This window comes from Molothrus ater, chromosome 1, assembly GCF_012460135.2.
Source record: "Molothrus ater isolate BHLD 08-10-18 breed brown headed cowbird chromosome 1, BPBGC_Mater_1.1, whole genome shotgun sequence".
NCBI lineage: Eukaryota > Metazoa > Chordata > Aves > Passeriformes > Icteridae > Molothrus > Molothrus ater.
Genome location: NC_050478.2, coordinates 103,814,362 through 103,838,093, shown reverse-complemented (window position 1 = coordinate 103,838,093; position 23,732 = coordinate 103,814,362). Strand labels below are relative to the sequence as shown.

At 36.6% G+C, this 23,732-nt stretch overlaps 1 protein-coding gene across 12 annotated transcripts in view; it reads right to left on the bottom strand.

The window, feature by feature from the left end:
* DLGAP1 (DLG associated protein 1) overlaps nucleotides 1–23,732 on the bottom strand; it is a 396,907-nt gene that overhangs the window by 255,536 nt on the left and 117,639 nt on the right. For 2 of the 12 annotated variants that reach the window (XM_036398012.2, XM_036398052.2), the window contains one exon: nucleotides 214–308. The exons of 9 other annotated variants lie outside the window; for them this stretch is intronic. The gene's annotated coding sequence lies outside the window, so the exon portion shown is untranslated. Of the gene's footprint in view, nucleotides 1–213; nucleotides 309–4,083; nucleotides 4,179–23,732 lie in introns of those variants that run through there. One more of the 12 variants, XM_036398021.2, reaches the window with a different exon arrangement.

The window sequence follows — 23,732 nt, the reverse complement described above, 5'->3', positions numbered from 1 at the left end:
CCTAAAGAACCTGCTCTAACTGGAACAGCAGTTTCTGCTGTCAGAACAACTTAAGAGCTGAGTGATAAAGAGGAGACAACATTTATCACTTCTTCCAAGTCCAAAATCATGCATAAATGGATGAAGCAAATGGAAGAGAGTACCTAGTGATGGAAAAAGAGCAGGAGAAAGCATGTAGTAGTATGAAACATGCAGAAAGGATGGAGAGGTTACCTGCTCTAAGAAGAAAACTGTTTTGAGTTCTATGAAAACACGCACAATGGATGAGTAGCAGAACTTGCACATCGTTTCTGCCAAAAGTTAAACACCTGACAGTTAACAAGGAAGAAAGAAAGGAAGAAAGTTAGTTAGACTAAATGTAGGTGAAAAGGAAACACAAAATACTTCTGCTATGACTTCCAAAATTATGCAATGAGTAATAAGGATGGTTTAAATGTACAACTAGATAGTAAAAGGTAAAAATAACTAATGGGACAAAAGATGAAAAATTAAGTTAACATTCATCATCATAAGCAAGAATATTAACATTCTAAGGTACTATTATTTCTATGGTATCAAAGGTTTTCCATATGAGAAGAAAGGAAAGTTTTAATGCAACTTCATGGAGAGAAGCATTTCCGTTTCTTATTTTTTGATGGGTTTATTTTCTTTGGCCTGCCAGTACATGCAAAACAGTCTGCAGAGATGCTTTAATAGCACGACAGATACGGATTTTTTCTCATTCTTATAGAGAATGCTGAAAAATCTGATGGATGCTTATACTAAGAGATAGAGAAGTCAAAATCATCTTGCTGTACCGTTGTTAAACCTATCTAATAATGCCCAAAAAGTCCATCAGAGTTAATTTACAATTTTCAATTAATTTGCTCTGGCACATTATCAGCCCTTTTTATACTTCATTTTTCTGAGTCTTCCTTTTCTTAGTTTGGGGAATTATCATTGTTTTAATTGTTTATTATTTATGAAGTTATCTTTAAGATTTAATTCTAAATTTAAGGCAAGCAAGGTGAAACCTTTTTAGGTATTCTGTACTTTATCTTGTTTACCATAACTATGGTCAAGGAATCAGAGTTTTATGATTCTGGAAGGCATTGAGAGCACTATCTTTCAATGGAGAATATTAAAATGACATGTAATTCAGAGTTGTGACTTAATGATCATGGAATGTAGAAAAAATTAGTTCATAAATTTTTACAAGAATAGGTGATTTTTTGCTGTCTCTGGGCTAGTTAATCTCATAGAAGTCCCACAGAATTAAAAAATACCCCCAGTAGCTAAATCTTCATGACATGCTACAAAAACTTTTATTGTTTAAGCTTGTAATGACATGCTGGGTTCTACGTGCATGACTCACATTTCTAATGAAGATTTTGTAACAAAACTGGCATTATCCTAAGTATATCTCCAGCATTTTCAATAGATCACTTGGTAAACTCTGCAAAATGGAAAATAACAACCTTAAGATGGAAAACCATCCTCAGAATATCATCCGGTTGTTTCTTCAGATGGCCCTTGCCTTTTTCCATTTTTTAGTTAAAAAACTACTGTTACTGAAAATCAATTCTCAATATGAAAAAATTCCTTTCATATTTTCTGAACAAGTATAGAGTATTTTCTATTCTAATTTTCCATACAAACATACTCTCTAACCCACTAGAAAAATTCTTCTCCTATTTGGAACTTTGTTACTCTTTACTTTTCAAGTTCACTTTTTGTTAACTCTGTGTCTCTAAAGTTCTTCTATTTAAAATGCAGTAATATTTATAAAATAACACATTCAGCAATGGATCATTCAGAGACTTTTTTTAACATAAGCTCTTGAGGAAGTGATTAATAAATGCACTGGGAAAATAAGCAATTAATGTCTTTGGCACTGTCTCTGTATAATGTTGGCTGAATGTCTGAATGTGTTCACTTTGTTCCTTTGCGGCCTGAACTGTTGCTTGGTAATATGGGCTTGTCTGCTACATTATAGAAGACATCAGTTCAGAGATGCTTTCATTCTGGGTTACTGAACTCAAAATACCAGAGCAATACAGTATCTAAGTTTTTCAGCACTTGAATTACTCTCAGTTGTAGCAACCACTGGTTATACAAACGTCAAATGTGTACATTTGCATGTTTTTGATTAATCCATTTTGTGTTCTGGACTTCCTTCACAAACCATGTCTGTCTAGGTGTTTAGCATCTGACTTCCATGCTGAATCCATCACTAAATGGTAGCTTTCACTTAAATATGCTGGCACTCAAAACTTCTCCATATGGCACATTATAGGCACTGCTTGGGTGGTCAGAGTGTCCATGCATAAATCCCAGCCTGTAATTTGCAAGGAAATCTTCACATGGGAGAGCACTCATTTAAACTGACATAGACTTGTCCACTGAAGTTCCACTTATCAAAAAGTTAAAAACAAAGTGATGAGTCAAGTGTAAAGACTTGGAGAAATGAAAGCTTGTCATGAAAATTCAAATCACTACTCTGAATGCTGGATTAATTTTATTAATCATTTTTCAATTAGACTTCTGGCCTCAAGCAATCAAACTTCTTCAGTCGTGTCAGCACTAAAAATGGGTAAGTAAGTTTTCCTAAGAAGTAGGCACAATAGACATTATTTAAAAATAATTTTAACAGGAAAACAAAAAAACTTTCAGAATAAAAGCCTTTACTTGGCATGCAACTACAATGACTACTGGCTTTTTCTCCAATAAAGTATGACTTGATGGGTTTTAAAATAGCTTCCTAGCATTTTTTTCTGAGTGGCCTGAAGAAATAAAATTGTGAGACTGATTTCACATTTGCAACCAGAATGAGTCACAGTTTAAGATTTTTAATGCACCCTTTGTACAAAACATCATATCATGACATCACTGTGCATCATTCGTATTCATTGCAAATTGCTTTTATAAAGAAATTGCTATTACAATTACAAAAAAACTTGGTAAAATAGAACTTCATCAAATATCTTCACCATGATTTGCTTTCACCTGATTTTGTTTTCATTTCTAGGTTGGTAAAAATCAGCCCTCTTACTTGGCTGAATGTTTTGTGGCTTTCTGTAAATGCAGATTTTCAATTGAAGTTTTATGGTACCAGATGAACAATTCGGCCAAACCTGTAAACCAGGCCTGAATCTAACCTGTATCTACTGCTCTGTTGATTACAACCTCTGCCAAAACTTTCAAAACAACCACATCGGGAGAAGAAACATAGATATCAATATTATATCCTGCTTACTGAACTTAAACAAGAGACTTCCTATACATTGCTCAGAATTACTATTGTTCAATACCTTTATTGGGTCCCAGAATCAATAAGCATGGTGTGTTAAGGTTGGCCAAGCCAAAAAAAAAATTAAAAATTATACAGTAACCTGTGTGATTTACCAGAGCTGTTTGCAACAATAACCAAAGTTTCCTTACATCCCATTATCTCCAGTTATCATCCCATCATTATCTTCAATAACACTGTTTTTATCTGGGAAGATTTTTATTCTTCAAGAATAATTATCAGAAAGAATGTTTTGTAGCAATATCCAGTGTACCCTAGTACTGCATTGTGACAGACATTAAAACCAGGAAGGTCAAAGAAGATCCAAGTCATAGAACTGCTGCCATGGTAGGAGAGCTTATCTACTTCAATTCTCAAAGGTCTAGCTTAAGGCAACACATGAGGCTGTAGTTACTGGCCTATAGCCAATCCACCTCATCTATGCAAGCAGTTACCTTTCCTGACTCTTATTTGCTCACTATCAAAATTAAAATTTCTTTTTCTATAGCCACATTTCCCCCCAATTCTTTCTTCCACTTTAAAGGTAAAAAAATATTTCAACTTGTGATGGGCAGAAAACTGTTGAAAACCACACAGTACCTCGAGATCCTAAACATTATAATACAGAAGTCCTGGTGAATGAAGGATTTTGTATGTAAAAATTTGAACTGGTCTCGTATCTGTTCTGAAACCAATTCACTGATGTGTCATTCCATACAGGAAGATGAACTGAAGTGCCATAACTGACAAATTCATTGGCAATACTGAAGTGGAAGCTATTATTACTCAAAACCAGAGGGATTGATATACAATACCAAGGAGGATGGTTGGTGTTTGTAGAGCTGTTCCCAATGCCATAAGTGGCTCAGAAGCACAAAAAACAAGTGTAGCCTCCTTGCAACAATCTAGACAAAGATGTCCTATGCAGTTCTGGGTTGTGTTTTTCTATGATGTAAAAAAAAAAAAAAAGTATCAGAAGAATTTGTATACATTTAATTATGCCATACAAGCATATTGAGAAAGTTAGAACGGTTTTCAAAGTAATCATAAGATAGGAAAGAAATGATAACTATCTCAACTCAAATATTAATATACGTTTTAAAAAAAACTTCCTCAAGAATCAAAAAATTAGCAGTTTGTCTTTTTTTTTCAACCACCCAGTTTAAAACTGTTTCTCTGAAATTTGATTTCGTATGCAGGGCCCTCATGGTCTTATATTTTACAGAGCTTCCACACAACCTGTACTTCTCCAGATCACAGCGATTTGAACGCTATGAAGGAGTCCTTTTCACTCCATTTTAACTGTCCTTTTAGTATTTTAAGTTAGTTGCATGCACATACACAAATTCACAATGCCTCTAAACATAAATTTTGGGTATAACCATACTGCAATTTTGCCTGTGCAAGGCTGCATAGATGGGGGTAGTGATGTGACAGTCCACTGGAATAGGACTGGTCCTGGTTTTCTCAATGTCTTTAGCCTCAGGTTAGCAAGCTCTTCAAATACAAGTGAAGTTTTCGTCCTGTCACCAGCAGAGGGTTCTGCAGTGAAGGAGGATTAATAATTCTCCTTCTTTTGCCTTTCCCAAATTGTCTGCTGTTTCCACAATCTGCAAATAAATTGCACGGTTTAGTTTGCCAATGACTCACATTCTTTGAGTACCAGACACGCAAGAGGAGGTCAGAAATCCTAACTGCACTAATTACAACACAATTACTGATTCATTTCACCTCCCTTTAACTATCCAGAGGGCTGTACAGAACCAGCTGGTATGTCTATGTATTCATAAGATACACATTTATTTTTGTCATGTGAGGGAGGTACGTGATGGGATTTGGTGGTGGGGGACTTTTAATCCTTAAAAAACTTATAAGTTTTTTAAGGATTCGTTAAATGACTTCATTTCTTTTAACAATTCTCCATAGTGGGAATGTTTTGTGGTTTGGGTTTTTTAAAAATGTGTATGTATATATGTATATATATATATATATATTTATATGTACAATGCCTGGAACAGTAAGTCTTAGATTATTGGTTGGACTTCCCGCATACTGTAGTGACCCCTGCATTAAACAGCAGCACCCTAATAGTATCAGGAGTCTTTTTTGATGGCAATGCATTAATGGAACAAAGCCCTGATTCACTGCATAAGTGCATGAGGGAACAAAAAAGCCAGCCTAAAGCAGGGGGAATGCTACCAAAGCAGGAAATGCTTTAATACCAGAGGCAGCTGAGCTCCCTCAATAGAGCTCACTTTGACTGCAGGATGAAGGGATGGATAAGAAATGGAATTCAGTTGGGACTGAATTAGATTGGTAGGAAAATGTGTCAGATACTTGGATTTAATTTTGTTCTGCACAACCAAGGGACTGTCCTTGGAGAATTAAATAGGTTTTCATATAGATAATGGCATAATGGTGCATTTCTGATGAAAATAAATTTCACCCAAAAAAGTGAAGAAAAATTGTATCTTTACAATAAATCAATATTTCAAGGTCTATGCTGCAGGATATTTTTTCTGTATACACAAAACAGTAGCTAGGTAGTTTTCAGAAAGAGTATCCCCCTTTGATTTTTAAAGCTCCATGCATGAACAGAGAAAATGGTATGGAACTTCATAATGTTAATTTACTTGCAAAATGGATCATGGTCTTCAGGAGAGAGGTAAAAACAATTTACCAACTCAGTCATCTGAGGCACAAAGCCTAGATGCCAAACATTCAAAAACCTAGAAAGGCACACCTAAGGATAGAAGGACAAGTTGTTCAGAGGTACTAAAAAGTGATTAAATGTTTATGTTCCACTGGATTTCAACTGAGATGACTGTTAGAAAGATGCTCTATTTGAATGTCTGAAAAATATGGTATTTCACAACCCTTCTCCCCAGTTTCTTAGTATTTTTAATTAGCCAGATGATATGCCTCATTATAGATTTCTGCTCTGGGAATATATGCAAATTCTTATTCTTTCAGTAGGAAAACACATGGAATCTTAATCTTCTAAACATTGTTACATACTCTGATGATCTGGATAGGTTTACAAAAATGTCATTCAGGTGAATGACAAACTGAACCAACATTAACACCTATCTACCAGCTCATCCCTTGCTGTACTTATGCTGTGAGAAATGGGAAACGTTACCAGGGAAAAATCATGAAAGCCATTTTACCCTGTCCTAGTCTACAGTGCAATATCAGATATTTTAAGTGCTTCATGCTGACTGCCTCTCTTGTTGAGGAATACTAAAATCAATAGTTCAAATGCCAGATTCCCAAGTTCCATCTCACTCTATCTTTTCAATTGAAAAGTAACTGTATTTTGCCTTTTAAAAACACTTACTTATTGACAGAGTAACTCTCTCAAATTGTTATCCAACAGAGGCTGGATGAAAAGGTTTTACAATTTCTAGAAGCATACTTAGCCAGAAAGAGTCAAAGTGCATACATATGTGGAACAGTGCTGCCCAAAGCAAGGCTTTTTGAATTATGCAGCTGCCCATGCATGACATTTGCTCTCATATACAAATATTTCCTTGTCAAACACACAAAACCACTTCAATCTGAATCCATTTTATAGAATCTCTCCCATTGTTTATTTTACCAGTTTATACACAGTCTAATATGGCTATATTTGTGCAGAGAATGATGCATAATGTCCCTGAGACAGGAAGCTTTGTGTTATTACTGCCTCATTTTAGATACTGCAAGAGTAGCAATAACAGGGGATGAACTGGCCATAGGATGGTAACTGTCTTAAAAATAGTCCCTCAAAAAAGGGCTTTGGGAAAGAGAGTGGAAGAAAAAGAAGTATGGAACATTGTAGAGGAATTCAATCAAACAATGAAAGAAAACACAATTAAGCTCAGGAGGTAAGAGCCTTGCTTATACTATCATTTATCAATGGAAAATAACCTCAGTTTAGCGTAATCTACTATTTTCAGCACTGCTTTAGTGCAAAACTTCTAAAACTTGCAAGAAACATGCTACTGGGTTTGTCTAGATTGCTCCAGACTGCAGCACTACGTAGGTATTTTTGAGCTAGTTTGAAATAGTTGTCACAGTATCACAAGGTGCAGCAAGAACATCTAAGCTCTGAGCTTCATGTTGATAAAATTTATTAATGTTAGTACTTGAGCAGGGGCCTATAAGTTTGCAGTTGGAGAAATGATTATATTGATGTTGGACTAGCTGGATGAGTTGTAGTAGAAAATGCTAAGCCCTTAAAAACTCACATTGATACCATGCTTAGAAGAACCCAGCAGGATAACAGAACATGTTTCGTTTAAGCTCACAGGCAAAAGCATAATTCAGATTTGAGCAGCAGCAGAAGGAATGAGAGAATTTTTTCCCAAGTTGTGCATTTTTTGGGAAGTACCACATATGTACCAGGTATTCCTGAAAAAATCCATCCCTGTATATCTGTGCACTCTACTCATCAACAACATAAGGAGATGATCAAATCTTAACTTCCTCAGAAACCAAACCACTGACCCATATGCTCTGGGGAAGGAAGAAAACTTCCTAAGCATTGTTCACATGCCAAAACCTGTATTTCCAAGAACACTTTGCAGGGGAGGGAGCTGCCTGGGGCAGGAACTGCTCACTTGGTTGCACACACCTCCTGTGCAACATGCAAGCTCAGACCACTGAAAAGCAGACCTCTCCCCCTCTTCCCCCTCCTTCCACAGCAAAGACACTCATTAGAGGAATGTTATGATAAAATTTACTTTGAAGCCTTTCTATCCTCACTATTTTTAACAGATGACTCAAACATACTGTTGCAGCAGTAGCAACGTGGAAATGAGCTTTTCCACCTGCAACTTCCTCTCAGCTGCTCACAAGCCCCTTCCTGTTGGATCTCACAACTCAGCTGCACCCACAGCCACTCCCTAATCCTATCCCACTGAATGCATTTTAGCTTGAACTATTTTCTTGTTTCTTTGTTGACTTTTTTCTTGTTCTTTTACTTTCGAAGATGCCCTTTTTTGAGAGAAGAAGACTGGGGAGCAGCCAAGCTTCATAAGTGTTAGCTGATTTGATTTCACTAAGCATCGTCCAAACTATGCGCTCCTCTGAATGACAAAGAAAAGCTGCTATATCAGAAAAAGGATTAGCTGCTTGCAAAATAAAACAAGAAGCAATTACAGATGGCATGATCTCTCATCTAAGGTCTTCTTTTAGACACAGAATCTCTGAAATAAAAATAGCAGGATTCATTGTCCCTTACAGTCATTTTAAAAGTTATTTTGAAGTACTACCCTATTTCTTTTCATTGTATTGAATAGGCGAAAGTTTGTTCATTTTACAAAGACTGAACAAACTTAAAGTGTACCACAATAAAAATGAGCAATTTATCATTTATGAAGGGGATAATTCACAGTCTCTTAAAAATTTTTAACAGTTTGATTCTCTTGCACTTTGGATTGACACCTATGTGCTCAATTCAAATCAAATCAGCTTTCTGTAACAAGGTAAATAAAAGCTCTTTCATGCAATCAAGCTGTTAAAGAAAATGACATATATATTGATGTTTCAAAAGTTATTTTCATATAATTATATTAAAGATGTAATTATGAATACCAACATTTCAAATTCATATTTGCATGTACTGCTCATGTTCAAATAATATATCTGAAAAATGTAATGAAAGGGTAAAGATATAAATATATAATGCTTTCATAAATAGAGCTTCTGAAGATATTTCATGATAATCATATTCCCTGCACATTATACCATCAGTAAAGTTGGTTTCTTTCTGACTATATTGAGATGTTTATTTCCTCCTGAATTATATCTCCAGTCAGGAGATGGATGCTAATTTGTAGTAAATTGTCCTCTAGATAAACACAGTTGGTTTAACATCTTATAAAAAATAGTGTTGTTTTCGCAGCTCATGGTCCACATCTTAAAGAGTATGAAAACCAGGAATTTCATAAGAATCCCCTCAAAAGCTGTCAGAAATTCAGTTTTTCCTGTGTAATAGTCGAATAAAATTAAAAAGCAACCACATAATCACCAGTGAAACTACAGCTGTTCTTCAACTCCTTTTTAAATTAAACAATGGCACTGAATGCTTATTCACACTCATCAACTTCAGTATATCAGAGAAATATCAGTTATTTCCTAAAATGCAAATGGAAAGAGGTCTTACCTTTATACTATCTGAATGTGAAGTTATAAGTATTCTGACAAGACTGCAACTTGCTTTGCCTGAGAAAGAAAGCCAAGTTTCCCCCATTTCAACATGGATGCTGAGAATACAGGGCTAAAGACCTCTGCAATAGATTATCACATCTGACACATTTAATCAGTTTGGACACACAGCCTCTTCCCTTTGCCAGTTTTAAAAAGATTGTCCTTGAAGAGGCAAACAAGCTCTGGGCTTCTGGAGAAACAAAGATTACTGTAAATGCAGGTGAGGGAGCATCTTCCCACAGGCCCCTTTTATTTTTTTTTTGTGCAGAAAACAGAGAAAAATTGCCTGTCACAAAGATTGTGTGCTCTGATCTGTCCTATTTTAAAGCTTTATAAATACAGCAATTCAAAGGACTGTTGCTTATAGCAACAAATATAAGATAGTACAGATGGAGAGGGGAAAAAAACATTACTGCAAACCGATCACTGTGCTCAGTACATTTTCACCTCTGAGAGTATGTTGGGGCTTGATAAAGGAAGAAAATGGCAAACATTAATATTGCAGTAATGAAGGGTAGGCTTGGTGGTGTTCACATACCCTAAGTCACCCTGAGGAGGCCTCCTATAATTTGAACACAGGCACTTATCTCTCAAAAGTGTGTCTCAAGCCTATTGACTGATAAGGTATAATTTTTTAAACAGGCAGCAAATAAATTCACTGTCAGCTAATTGCCTCACTATATTTCCTTTTCATTAGAGATAAATATTTCCAAGCATTAGGTAGTAAATATTTCCATGGGAAAAAAAAAGTTCTGACTAAAGATTAGCCCTTCGGTAAAACCACAGTAAGTTGAACAGCTATGATTGTGCCAGCATATATTTGGCTGAGAGAAAATAATACAATATAAAAAAATGTATAATCATTAACTAAGAAAACATAAATTTTTGATAAAGGCACAGACATATTTCCCTTTGATCTAGTGTAGGTAAGATTTTACTAACTACAAAAATTACCTGACCAAAGTGTTTTCATAATTTGTCTGACACCAATAACAACATCAAAGGGTCACAGTGCCCCAGCTCTCCACCTAACTGGTAGGTTAAAAATGTCACCAGTGCTCTGTTGGTACATCTTTCCTCTATGCAGCAATACAGGCACAGTAGTCCTCAATGTTTATTCTTCTGCAGCAAAGTCCAATATAGATAGTTGCTATTGATTCCCTCTTCCATCAAAACCACTGGTTATGCAAACTGGGTGCCCACTTTAACGAGCTGTTGGGCTGCTTCTGTATTGCCTGTCCCCATCAGCCTTGCACGTGCCAATCAACCACATGACAACTGAGTTTGCTTAAACATGATTCCTAAGAACTCAGCCAACACTGGAGAAGGAGCACACAAAGGAATATAACATAGTCTCCTCTCTCCTAGCAGCAGCCTGTTTTGTGAATTGCTTCATTTTTTGCATAATTACAGGGTAGAAGCTATTGTTGACAAGTTTTAACAGTGAAATGGGTCTGATATGTTGTACTGGAAAGCTGGTGACAACACATAGCTTGAGAAGGGGCATTGACTGTTATGCTAAAGTTTGTGAAATGCAAATTTTTTAACATTTTCAGGAAGGCAGATGACTTCTCTGGAAGCATTACAAACATAAAAAATGACTGCTTTCACTTTGAAATACTCTGAGATGGGGAGGAACAAGGAAGTACAAGGGGCATGGCCTTGATACTGTGCCTGGTATTTGGTGCATGTGACATCAACTGTTCAGGTCCCATGAGAATTACAGGCCTGTAAAAACAGAAGTGTTGGATGTAAAGGTAAAATACAAAGCATTGGGAAACAGCCAAGACACAGTTTGCAAAAAGAAGTCATGCTTCATTATGCAGCATGTGTTCTTTGGACGGGTTTATGACCATGTGGATAAAAATTATCCATTCACCTACTCTGATGAATTTCTACTTCAATTTCGAAAATTACTATGAAAACATTCCTCACAAAAGAAAAAACAGGGCCACTGAATTTTAGTGCATAAGTTAAGAAGGTAGTCTTTACAAGCTCTCTTTGAGTCAGTCCATAGAGAAAGGCAGATCAAGAGCACAACCTTGGGATCTGTCACGCATTCCAGAACCCGGGTCCTCAAATGCAGGATGGTTTGAAGAAGTTCCTCCTCCTAGTTTAGGGAACTCCCTCACCTTCAGTGCTACTGTTCTGAAAGACTGATGGGAATCTTGTTCAGTAACACCTTCACAGCACATGGACACGTCACCACAACCACCAGGTTTGTAAGGAACTAGCCATGACGCTGTAGCTGAGTCCTGCTGTCCAAGCTGGACTGGGAAAGCCTGCTTGACGCTGGTGCATGTCCATCTTTTCCTCATAGTATTTACTTGGCATAGACCTCTCAAAGAAGAAATGATATTAAAAAAATCCAAAAAATGCTTTCATTTGGAACAGTGAAGAAAGGAAGAAAGAACACAGGTTCAATCTGATTATTCCAAGTCTTTTTCACTGCATTTTGTTGGCTGCTTGAACTTGTGGTTGGAAAGGAGAATTCCATGTGAATTTTCTGTAGATGATCACCATTTGTTTGCCTCAGCAGGATTCTCTCGTACTGTGCAGCTCAGCAACTTCAAAATAATTGTTTTCTATCCATTCATTTGAAATTTTGGATGGCAGTCTTATTATCCAGATTGCTATTATGACAGTATGCGGGTTTTTCAGGATGAATAGAGTACTTTATTAATGTTTATATCCAATAATTCAGGAGCCAGCTGCTCCATAAATAATATGAAATCATCTTTGCCATTTGAAAAAAACAGGTAATACAATATCAATCTTGTGGCTTCATTTCAGAAAATCTTATTCACCTATGAATGGTTATTAGCAGTCTGAAATAAAAAGTGTATTTTCAATCATTCTCTTCTTAGAGAGCTTCCGGCTTTAAAGGTTTTGGTGTACACCACATCTGTCCATGTTTATACATTTTGATAGAGGTAGTCTAGAAAAATCCATTTACCATCCAAAGCAGTTACATTACATGTATATTAAAATGTTCTATTAAATTATTTCATCAATAAAATTACCAAAGCTGTTGTTTTTAGGCTTGAATCACAGGTGAAACACCTAAATGACCACAGAAAGTATATAGTTTTATATTTATTTTCCCCTTTCTATATAAGATGATGTCATTCAGTATGCTCAGGACAGAGTTTGTTTCTCTCATTACCCTTCAGTCTGTTACAGGCTAGAGCCTAGGTAAAACATCTGAATGAATGGCAAAAATTACCACAATTCTCAAAAGTGACAAATATTGCAGTGAAGTCATAAAAGGGGCTCAAGAAGAGCACTGCACTTTCTGTGAGATAAAATTTGCCTGTCAAGGAAGACAAAAGAATATTAATAGCTTTTGAGTCTGTGCTTAATGAAATACTTCCCAGACTACTTGCAAGCTCCTTTATTGGGAACAATAACCTTTTGTCCTGAGATCAGTGACACTGTTTTAATAAAAAACACCTTATGAAGTGAAGTTTGTTCTCTTTTTGTTGCTCTAGACAGTAAAACCTACAACAGTAGTGATTCAAACGTAAGCAATTTCCAGACATAAAATATGACTGCAACTATCATTCAAAAAAATTACCTTCAAATGAGCCAAGATACATAAGAATGGTTCCTAGTTTGAAGAAAATACCACTATAAACTCATGGTGATGCAGCTAGATTTTAAACACAAAATAATTAAGACTTGAGACAAAGGCCACCAACAACAATCAGGTCACAAAGGTTCATCAGAGAAGCATAGGTCAGTATTGATGCTATTTTTGCTTATCTAGCTCTTCTTTTATTTCTTGCAGTCAGTTAAGAGAAAATGAGGGACAATTCATCATGATTGTTTTATAAAATATTTGGGAGTGATCATAGGAAAGAATCTACATGCTCTGTGACTAAGTTTCAGCTTTGAGCGTAGGCAAAAAAACATGTAAAGGACAAAAACCCCCACATTAAACATGGGAATGAAACTGGAAATAAAAGAAGAAAAGGCAAAAATTATGTTAAGGACAAAAAAGCACCAAACACAGCATTGGCTGTAAATATGAGTGAAGAAGAGGGAAGATGCAAAGACTTGCTAAAGATCAAAGTTCTCACTTTTAAAATAGATCTGTATTCTGCTGGACTTTTCAGTGGGTCTTGAAATATTTATGATCATATTTGCACAGAGTGCCACTCCATCCTCAGCTAACAACAAATGAGTATCACAGTAGTGTCACACTAGTGCACGGCAAAGGAGTTCACCTGACCTGTCATCACAAAACCTGCCCTAGAATTCCCTGCAAGATTGCTGCCTACAGTACATCAGTTGCACAACAGACACTTCCAGCAGCTCTAGAGAATTTACAGAAGTGTGAGAAAGCAATACAGGAGTGTTTTTTCCACCTTTACTAGTAATAGTAGAAACATGAAACGGTTTAGGAAAGTCATTTTTTTGCTGCACTACCATACTGAAATCTGTATTATTAGGTACTTTAAATTTAATTGCTTGCTTTTACCTAGCTTCCTTCTTAATTTGTTTCTTCTCCTTACAAAATTCATCTTTAAAACTGAGTGACTCAGCTGCTTCACTGAAAAGAATTGTGTCACTGCCATACATCTTGTCCTATAAAAATAAACTATGATGATAAGTGCTTCTATTCAATACAAAGCTTCTTGAAACAGGAGTTTTTTATTGGACTATCTTCCTCTTGTTCAACAAGAAGCAGTGTTTCTTATGCTCTCCCCTCTTTCCATCCCCAAAATTCCTGACTGTCATGTTATTCATTGAGATTTTCCCAGTGGAAAACCCTTGCTAACAAGGTTGATCACACGCCAGGACCTCATTCTCTGCATGCAGGAATACAGATCAGCTCAGTTTGGCTATGCAGGCAAGCACTGGTCAACTTTCACTTAATCTCCTGTGATGCAAATAAAGAAACACACTAAATTAGCTGTGTGGAATGATTGAAACACTACAGTCCAATGATCAAACGCCAGCACAGAGCTGCCACAGAAGCTCAGGCCAGTAATGAAACTTTTCTGCTTTACTGAATCAGTTAGTTTGGATTTCAGGTCATTCTTTTTATCAATGTTCAGAAGCAGGAACTGAGCCCACCTGGAGAAGGAAGAAAAGGCACTACTTGTGTTTGCTGCCTTTTAAATAAAATTAAACGCTTTTACAACAGGTACTAAGAGCTCACTTTTTCAACATGACCCAAACTCCATCAGAAAATGGGATCATTTGCCTTTAATCTACTGGGTAGCTGCTTGCAAAGCCACTTTTTAATTTCACGTTGCTGCAGAACAAGCAAAGCAAGCTGCTGCTGAATGTTAGCACAGAGTGTAAGTACTTGAAAGTGCTTCTAGAGAAAGAAATTAGGATGCCAAAATAAACATCATTTAATTCCAAATGCTTAAGTTTTGCATTAGGATGTCATACTATAGAAATGAAAAAGCAAAATTTCTAAAATAAAGCAAGCATGTCTGTTAAAATGTTGATAATCTAGCCTGGAATCTCTTCATAAAACATGTGTGAGTGAAACAACCCAAAAGCTTTAATTTCTTTTTAAAATCATAGCCAACTTTATATTTACAATCACCATGGAGAAGTAGCCTAAAGGATCTAATTTCATTTCACTTGGCAGTATCTGGGAGACAAATTGCCTGTTTTACCTTCTCCTAATTATCATAAATGTGTTCACAAGTTCTTCAATGCATTATTTCAAGTAGATATGCTCCCTCAGTAAATACATTTCTCACTTATGGAATTACTTCTGAACATTAAATAAGTAAAATAAAGCTTTTCTCGTTTAGGAACATCAGCTATCACGACAAATGATGATGAGCTAAATGCTCACGATGTGGAAAGAAAATCTGAATGCCATCCTTATGGATATATCTGTGACTTTTTATAGAAGGTGATGTAACTGGGAAAACTACATGCTTTACCATATCAGAATTTTAAATGATTCAGTAAACCTCTTTCACCATTAGAAATACCAGCATTTTAGTGCCGCTGAGCCAAACCTTAAATATGTAATGAAACTCAGTTTAATTTGGAGCAGGGAAGATACTACTAAAACATGGAAGTCTGAATGAAACTCTGAAAGTCTTTAAGTCCAACTGTGTTATTCTGTGTGCAATGGCACAGGAATCTGACGGAAACTAGACTGGTTCAAGGAGGGCAGGCTGAAGGCAAATTCATATCATCAAATTGCAGCTTCTGTTGCAAATGGGGATGACAGTTCCTATCTACTTTACTACTGATTGAGAGCTCCTTAGTGTAGCAATAGTCATGAACTCTGCTAAATTTAATTTCTATTTCCTTTTGACAACAGGCAGGAAAGCACGCTGTCAGTCAGCTTTTAATATCCATTACTTTGCACATTGCAAAAAGCCATTCCAGATTTTAATTTATTTTCCAAGGCTATTTCAGGAAACTCTCAAGATGAAATAACAAGCTGAATAAACAGCCCTGAATTGCATATGAGGGTTGAGTATGGGAACAAAAGAGAATTGGTGCCAACCAAGGCATCAGTCTTGGCCACATGTTTTTTGGGGAGTGACTTAGAGGGGAGGTTAAGAAACAAAGTTTTAGCATGACCAAAACTAATATTTACCTCATTTTGGGGTTCTGGTTACATTTAGTATCACCAGGAGCGGTGGCTTCCATCTGGCCCAGTCACCCCCTAAGACGGTTCCTTCCTATGGAAAGCAGGATGTGGCAAAACAGGGCAGGAGAAAAGATGCATTCTTGTTCTTATCCAGCAGGATGCTGGGACCCAGTTGGAATGCCTTCCCATACTGGGAAAGGACAGAGCATTTCTACTAAGAATTATAGGCTCTCGCCTTCAAGACATTCGGCTACCTTCAATGTGCAATGTTTCAGTACCTGATCCTCAGAATGAATGGCTTTTGCTCATCTTTTCCCTGGGCAATAGACCATTACTGAACAAAAGACTTGTCATGGCAGACAGGAAATACAATCTCAGATTGCCAGAAACAAGATTGTCCAAAATCATTATGACTTCCCTATTGAACCTTAATACTATATTCACTGTAAGTCTTTGATATCTTTATTACTTACAGCAGTAAATAGCATCTGTAAATCTGTAAATAGCAGTAAATCTGGACAGCTTTGTAATAGAAATACCACTCTGACAAGCAGTTTCTGTTCTCATATCACTGTTGTAGTCTAGAGGAACTCGTAAAATATATATGATCAAAATAGCTGCATACTCTACTTTGATTAACACACAAAAAACATTCACCAGACAAAATTCAAGGCATCCGTGAGACATTTCTACAACTCTGTCTTGATTTATAACAATTGAGGTTTTGACCTAAAATATTTGAGACTAGTATGTGTCAAAGGGTAGGGTTTTTCTGTGTAAAAATTGTTTCACTGTGATCGACACATGCACAAGGGTGCAATATTTTTAATTCAGACGTTCTATGTAAACAGCAAATGAAAGTTAAAATGAAAGATCTTTAGAATAAAGGACTGCCAGCTAGAACACCTTGTTAGTTCAAGATCTCTCTGGGTTTCTCTCCAGAGAAAGTTTTTAAATATAGCATCATAAACCTGAAGCCCACTTTCTCTCTTAATCACTGTATCTCTCTCAAGAAGTGTTGGATAAGTGCAGCCTAGCAATGCCCAATATTACTCCTCCCCTGTCTCTGAAATATTACTGAGCATACTTCCTGGTACATTCAAAAAAGCCAAACATATTCAGAACACTTGCCAATGAGAAAAAAAGAGTAACTTATTTTCTAGGAAGATATTTAACTCTATCTCAGCCAAACCAGCACAGAAATTTAGGATTGTATCACAAATAAATTTTTAAAGATTTATTAAAAATCCAAAACTGCAAATTTAATGCCTTTTAAAAGAGGAAATGTATTTGGTTGTTAAATTAGAATAATGGAATTGACACAATTTGGGTTACTAGACCATTTTTGTGAAGGTCTTATTTTATATGACTATGTAAATTGCTTCTCATCTATCTGCTCCAATTTTGCCCACCATAAAAAGGGATGACAACTACATTTTAAAAAGCAGAAGTATTGAGCCATCACTCTTAGAAGATGCAAAATCAACACAGCCTTAAGATAAGAGATTCTTTACCTGTAAAGAATGTCCTTAATCACTTTCTTTCTTTTTGAACAGGGATGTGTGAGTGCTTTCCTGAGCTATGACCTTGTGACTCATATGAGAAGAGACATTACTGTGTACACACACAGATTTTTTAAATTAAAAGATCATATTTATGTCCTTATAAGAGCAAAGAAACTATCCATTTTTCAACAGAAATCTATTTATATTAAAAAAAAAACTAACAGTTCAGACTTGTGCTTTTGGTGAGTTTGTGGGCTGCACAGTACAAATTGACATACTGAGAAGTAAATGCAGCCACAGGTGAAGAGTTCAGATTTCTCATATGGGTGATGTGAGTTAACTTCATGCCAACTTCATAATAACAACAGCAACATGGGGTTGGAAGGGTTCTCTAAAGTTGACCTAGCCTAACTCCTCTGCAGTGAGCAGGAACATCTTGAACTAGATCAGGTTTCCCAGAGCCCCACCCAACCTGACCTTGACCTTGAATATTTCCAGGGATGCAACATCTATCACTTTTCTGGGCAACTTGTTCCAGTTTTTCACCACTGATATTGTAAAAATCTACTTCCTGATATTTACTCTAAATCTACCCTCTTCTAGGTTAAAAATGTTATCCCTTATCCTGTTCCTACAGGCACTACTAAAAAGGAATAGTCTTCATCTTTCCTGTAGTGCCCCTTTAGGCAGTGAAAGGCTGCTATAAGGTCTTCCTGAAGCCTTTTCTTCTGCAGGCTGAACAGCCCCAACTCTTTCAGCCTGTCCTCACAAGGGCTCCAGCCTTCTGCCCTTCTCTGTGTCCCTCTTCTGGTCTTGCTCCAACAGGTCCACAACCTTCTTATGTTGGTGATCCCAGAGCTGGACATAGTACTCCAGGTGGGGTCTCTCAAGAGTGGAGGCAGAATTGCCTCCTTTGACCTGCTGGTCACACTTCTGATACAGCCCAGGACACAACTGCCTTTCTGGGCTCCAAGTAATCATTGTCAGCTCATGCCCATTACAGTGCCCAGCACACCCAACTCCTTCTCAACAGGGCTGTTCTCCATCTCATCATCCCCCAGGTGGTACTGAAACTGGGGATTGCACCAATCCAGGTGCAGCACTTGGCCTTGCTGAACCTCATGAGGTTCACCTAGGCTCATGATCCTGCCCATGTCCCTCGGGATGGCATCCCATCCCCTGGGGGTGTGTCAACACCCACTCAGCTTGGTGTCTTTGGCATAGGAATGTCTGCAGAAATAATAGTGGTTACAAATGATTTCTGCTAGCGACACAGCAGTTTTCCCATAATTTTGCAACATACTTATCACCTAAATTAATTCTTGCAGCCGTTTTTGATAAAATGTACATTTACTCAGAGTTACATGCAGAATTTTATTTCTTCCTTATACTCCACATTGTCAAATTTCATGTACCTGAACAAAGATGCCTCCTAACTCCATTCCTATCCCTACTTTTATTTTGTAGTGTACAGAGCTTGGGGTTGCAGATGGCAGCACTAATATAGCTGTTGTACCCACTGAAAGTAAGTCTCGGTTTTAGAATTTGAGGGTCCACACCTACTCTTGAACCCTCACAAATACATGAACAATTCTATTGTCTTATTCCTTATTTCCTTATTATTCCAAAAACAGGAAGAAAAGAAAAATTACTTAACTCTGAATCCTATCAGATATTGGAAGAAGGGAATTCCTGGCTTTGCCTATCAAGCAGACTGTCTAGACTGACAACTCTTTTTTTTTTTTTTTGTGAAATTTAGTACTCTTTTCCTCACTTCTCTCCCATATTAACATCTAGAGTAAACTTGCATGAACTTCCACACTTCTCATACCACAAGTTCAAACAGTTCACTCAGATTCCTTCTCATTACTGTGACTAGGTGCTATTTGAACAATTTAATTTTGTGCTGCATCATTGCCATCACAGATTTTATTTTCACTTTTAGAAAGGATTTTTAAATCACTTATACAGATAATTTCATTTGCCTGTATTCCTCACCTTCTCTCTTCTTGAGACTATAGATCTAAATTTACCTAGAGTTTCTACTGAAAGAGTCTGGCTCAGGACTTGATGCTGCAGTCTGTCAGGTGAGAGGTACATTTCAGCTTAATCTGAGATCCTTAAATCTGTGGCAGAATTACTGAAATCCTCTAATGGAATGTGGCAATGATAGTTTGTAGTATTACCAATTTTTTTTGCAAGCATATTTAGAGATTATGTTCAAATAACAGCATCTTTGCTTGCCTTTATGCATCATATTCAGAGAAGTCTTCTTTTAGCTTAAAGCTATGCCCTAAGCAGATTTCATTCTTCCTGGAAATACATTTTCTGCTTGATTACACAGTGTGCAAAGTTGGGAAAATGCCACTTCACCTGTGGCTATGAAAAAGGGTGGAGTTCTGTAGAGAAAAAAACAAAAATAAAGGCTTTGATAACACTACAGGGCATCTCAATGCCTTAGAAACATTTCATTCACTTCAGCAATCCTTTTGCTCTATTCCATATAAACCATACATAAATATACTATAAATCCATATAAATCTATTCTATGTATGACTTGAAAGAATGAATCCCATTCCTCTGACAGAACACTATGCATCAGACTGAGTACAAAGAATCAAGGGCTGGAGAACTGGTAAGCAATTTAATGCAAAATATGGTAAAATCCAATCTCTGCAGCTGTATTCAATCTCCATTTCACATAGCAGTGTGCTTGCAAGTACCACCAAGGGCAGTCAATGGAAGACTTTATTTTTAAGAAAAAATGTGGTAGGATGTAAGAACTTTGAAAGACCTTATTTTTCATATGTTTGAAATGTCAACATCTAAGATCACCAGAGTATGTGATTTACATACAATGATGAATGTTTCTCACTTGCTATGGAGAGGAGTGCAGGAAGATAGCTGGGAGGGGAAGATAGACACAGGCAGAGAGGAGGTGATGAGCGATGGAGAACAGAAACAAGAAAAAAGCCAGGAGTGGAAGCCAGGGTGGGCTTAAAGGTTTGCAGAAGAATAAAGATCAAATATAAAGTAGAAGCAAGTAATAGAGATATTGAATTGGAGAGGAATATGAAAATTTATGAATATGAAATTGAATATGAAAATGGCTTACTGGGCCATAGGAACAAGTGCAGTCTGCAGTTTCAGGAACATGGTTCTTCCTTTCTGTTTGGCACTTGTAAAACCACTCTGTGAGAACTAAGGGTGGCTCTGGCCTTCCCAGAAGACATTGATACACCGGGTCAAGTCCAGCAGAGACCTACCACAATGACTATGGGTCTGGAGTAGATTGCATACCAGCAGACTCTGAAGAAACTGGTTTCCTAACTGTCAGGAAGAGAAGGCTGTGGGTGGACAGATATAGCAAGAGTATTCAACTAATCGGGGGAAGGTGTAGAGGAGACAGAGATTGAGTCTCCTCAGTGGTGCTCAATGTAAGGTTGCAAGGCAAAAGATACAAGCTGTGACAAAGGATATTCCAATTTTGTTTCAAAATGTAAACCATGGACATTAGTGTCCAAATTCTGGATCAGGTTTGCCCAGAAAGGCTGCAGAATCTCCATTCCTGGAGACCCTTAAAACCTGCCTGTAAAAAGGCCTGATCTACCTACTTAAGATTGGAAATTGCCTCTATCTTTGTAGATGGCCAAAGGTCCTCTCCTAAGGCTCTAATCTGTTCTATGATTCTGTGAATCTTAAATGAGGATTACACCCTGAGGACACAAAGTGAGAAGATTTCAGATGACTTGCTTGTCATAAGACCATACATTACAGAAGATAATAATGCAGAAGACTTTGCAGAATCTCAAGACTTCTGCCACCAACTATCTGCAAAGTTTCATGACAAAAGATGTGTCTCATCCCCCCTCTAGTGGCTAGTACACATAGGACCAGTCATTGCTGAAACTACTTTGTAAACTCTAGTGGCAAGTACTTCAGGAGTGAAAGATATTTATTGCACATCTGGTTATCAATACATTCTGACACCATGGAACTAGCAGTGTTTGTTCCCATTTTTTTTTAAGTTAACAAAAGAGATATGACATATATATTCCTAGCTCTTAAGATCCCTCTCTGTTCCTAATGTCACCTTAAATGTGTTTTCTCCTGATTTTGAATTATTTTTTCTTCTATTTTCAAACAATTTTTGAATGTCGTGTATTTACACATATATGCAGATATGTAGATATAGAGGATCATGTCTCTGTGAATGTGCATAACTTTTGTGGTCAGATATATATTTATGTACCTATTTACTTAGTCAATTTGTATTGACTAAGTAATTACCAATTATGCCAAAGAAGTCTATGCATTCAGACCACAGAAAAACACATCATGCCTCCATGCCTAAGGATTAAAAGAGATATGTGCATATAAGTATTAAAAGAAAAAGAGGTTTAAATGTTTTGGTCAAGAATTTTAAGAAGTGTGGTACTATCTACTGCATCTTAAAGAAAATAATAAAATCAGCATTAAACTTTGCTTTTAAGTGGGCATACTATAAAAATGTTTATTTAAAGAGCTTCTGTTCATCATTTACATATGTCAGATATTGAGGGCACACGGAAATGTACTGATGTGAATTATTTGAATATGATTCTCACAACAAATACAAGTAAAGAAGACAAAATGAGATGTTTAAAACGTACTTTGCAAGACATAAAAGTTTAACTACTGGGCAAAAAGATATGAATTTCCACATGCATGAAAAGCCAGAGAAAGATTTCCAAATATTTTGATAATAGCAAATGAAACTAAGTCATTCAAGTCAATAGAAAATTAAATTACTGAAGAAAACATGCAAAAAATGGTAATTTTGTTATAGTTCCAGCTATGGTAAAAGACAATTAACATTCTGAGACTCCTGTGCATCTGACCAGCAACAATAAGACAAAAGCTTCCTTGCAGCATAGCAAATATCAGTTTCTTGCTCATGAATCTAGACATGCCTTCATGCAACTCATTTGGGCAGGCAAGTGGTATCAGTTTTCTAAACACAGCCTTGCATGTTCACAGCTGGGAAGCTTAAATTTGGGTGCCAGTAGGTAAAATGGGTTCTACAGGCAATATTTTAAGCATCCCAACATTTCAAGCATCCTAACAATTTCAACAGGACAAAGCACCTGCCTAAAGCAAATGTGCAAATGGGGAGACACCCTAAGCAACTAGCTTTGACTAAATTCTCAGCTCTTAGCTCAAGTTAAATACAATACCCAATTTTATTTTCATTTTTCTGATTTAGATACAACTATTGGATTAATCAAGATATAACTGGTTTAGCGTCAGCTATAAAAAGGACAAATAAAAGTCTATGCTAGGAGGTAAGTCTGTTCACAAGCATGTGAAAATGAAAAGCATATTAATCAATCCTATTTTAACAGCCATAGCAGCATGCCAGAACTCCAGTTAGAAAAACTGACAGAAATTTAATAATGCCAGTGCAATGCTAGTGATTGCCAAGGAAAAGTTTTTCATACTCTGACAGAAAAAGAGTTGGAATTGACAAAGAGAGCAACAAAAAAATTCTGGCAAATAATTACTAATTTGGCCAGAATAAAAGCATGTTCACTTAACAATATGGTATCCTGAATATCAGCAAAGACCTCTGAAGATGTAACTCATGAAAGTAATTTTACAGATCTGCCGAAAAAAGAAACAGGGCATCCTCAAAGTAAAAACTTTCCTTCCTTAAAGAAAAAGTTTATGTAACAGGGCACAAAGTGTACATTCCAGGGAGAAGCACTTCCTTTAAGATTTTTTCTTGCATTTTTCTTCTAAAATTGCACAATTTCCCTGAAGTTTTACAGTTCCAAGATACAAAGTGATACAGATAGCAGTTGACTAAGTCACAGATTGTTAAGTATTTGAGGATATACAAATGGTTCTTTTCCATAAAGTATGATGGCTAATTTAAATACCATAATTTTAAGTCCTCAATTGCTGTTCCATCATCAATCATTTATTGAAAACCAACGAGTTTTACTATTCCATGAAGTGATCTTGGTAATTTGTATTACACAGTTCAGGATCTGCTTGGAGATACCTGGGGTAATATATTTGTTATGCCAGTCCTTTGCAGATGGACTTTACCAGCTTTCACTGATTCAGCTAATTAGTGCACTAGATAGTAGTTATTAAGCCTTTCAGCAAATGATACAAAATGAAAAACTGCCTGTGTAGC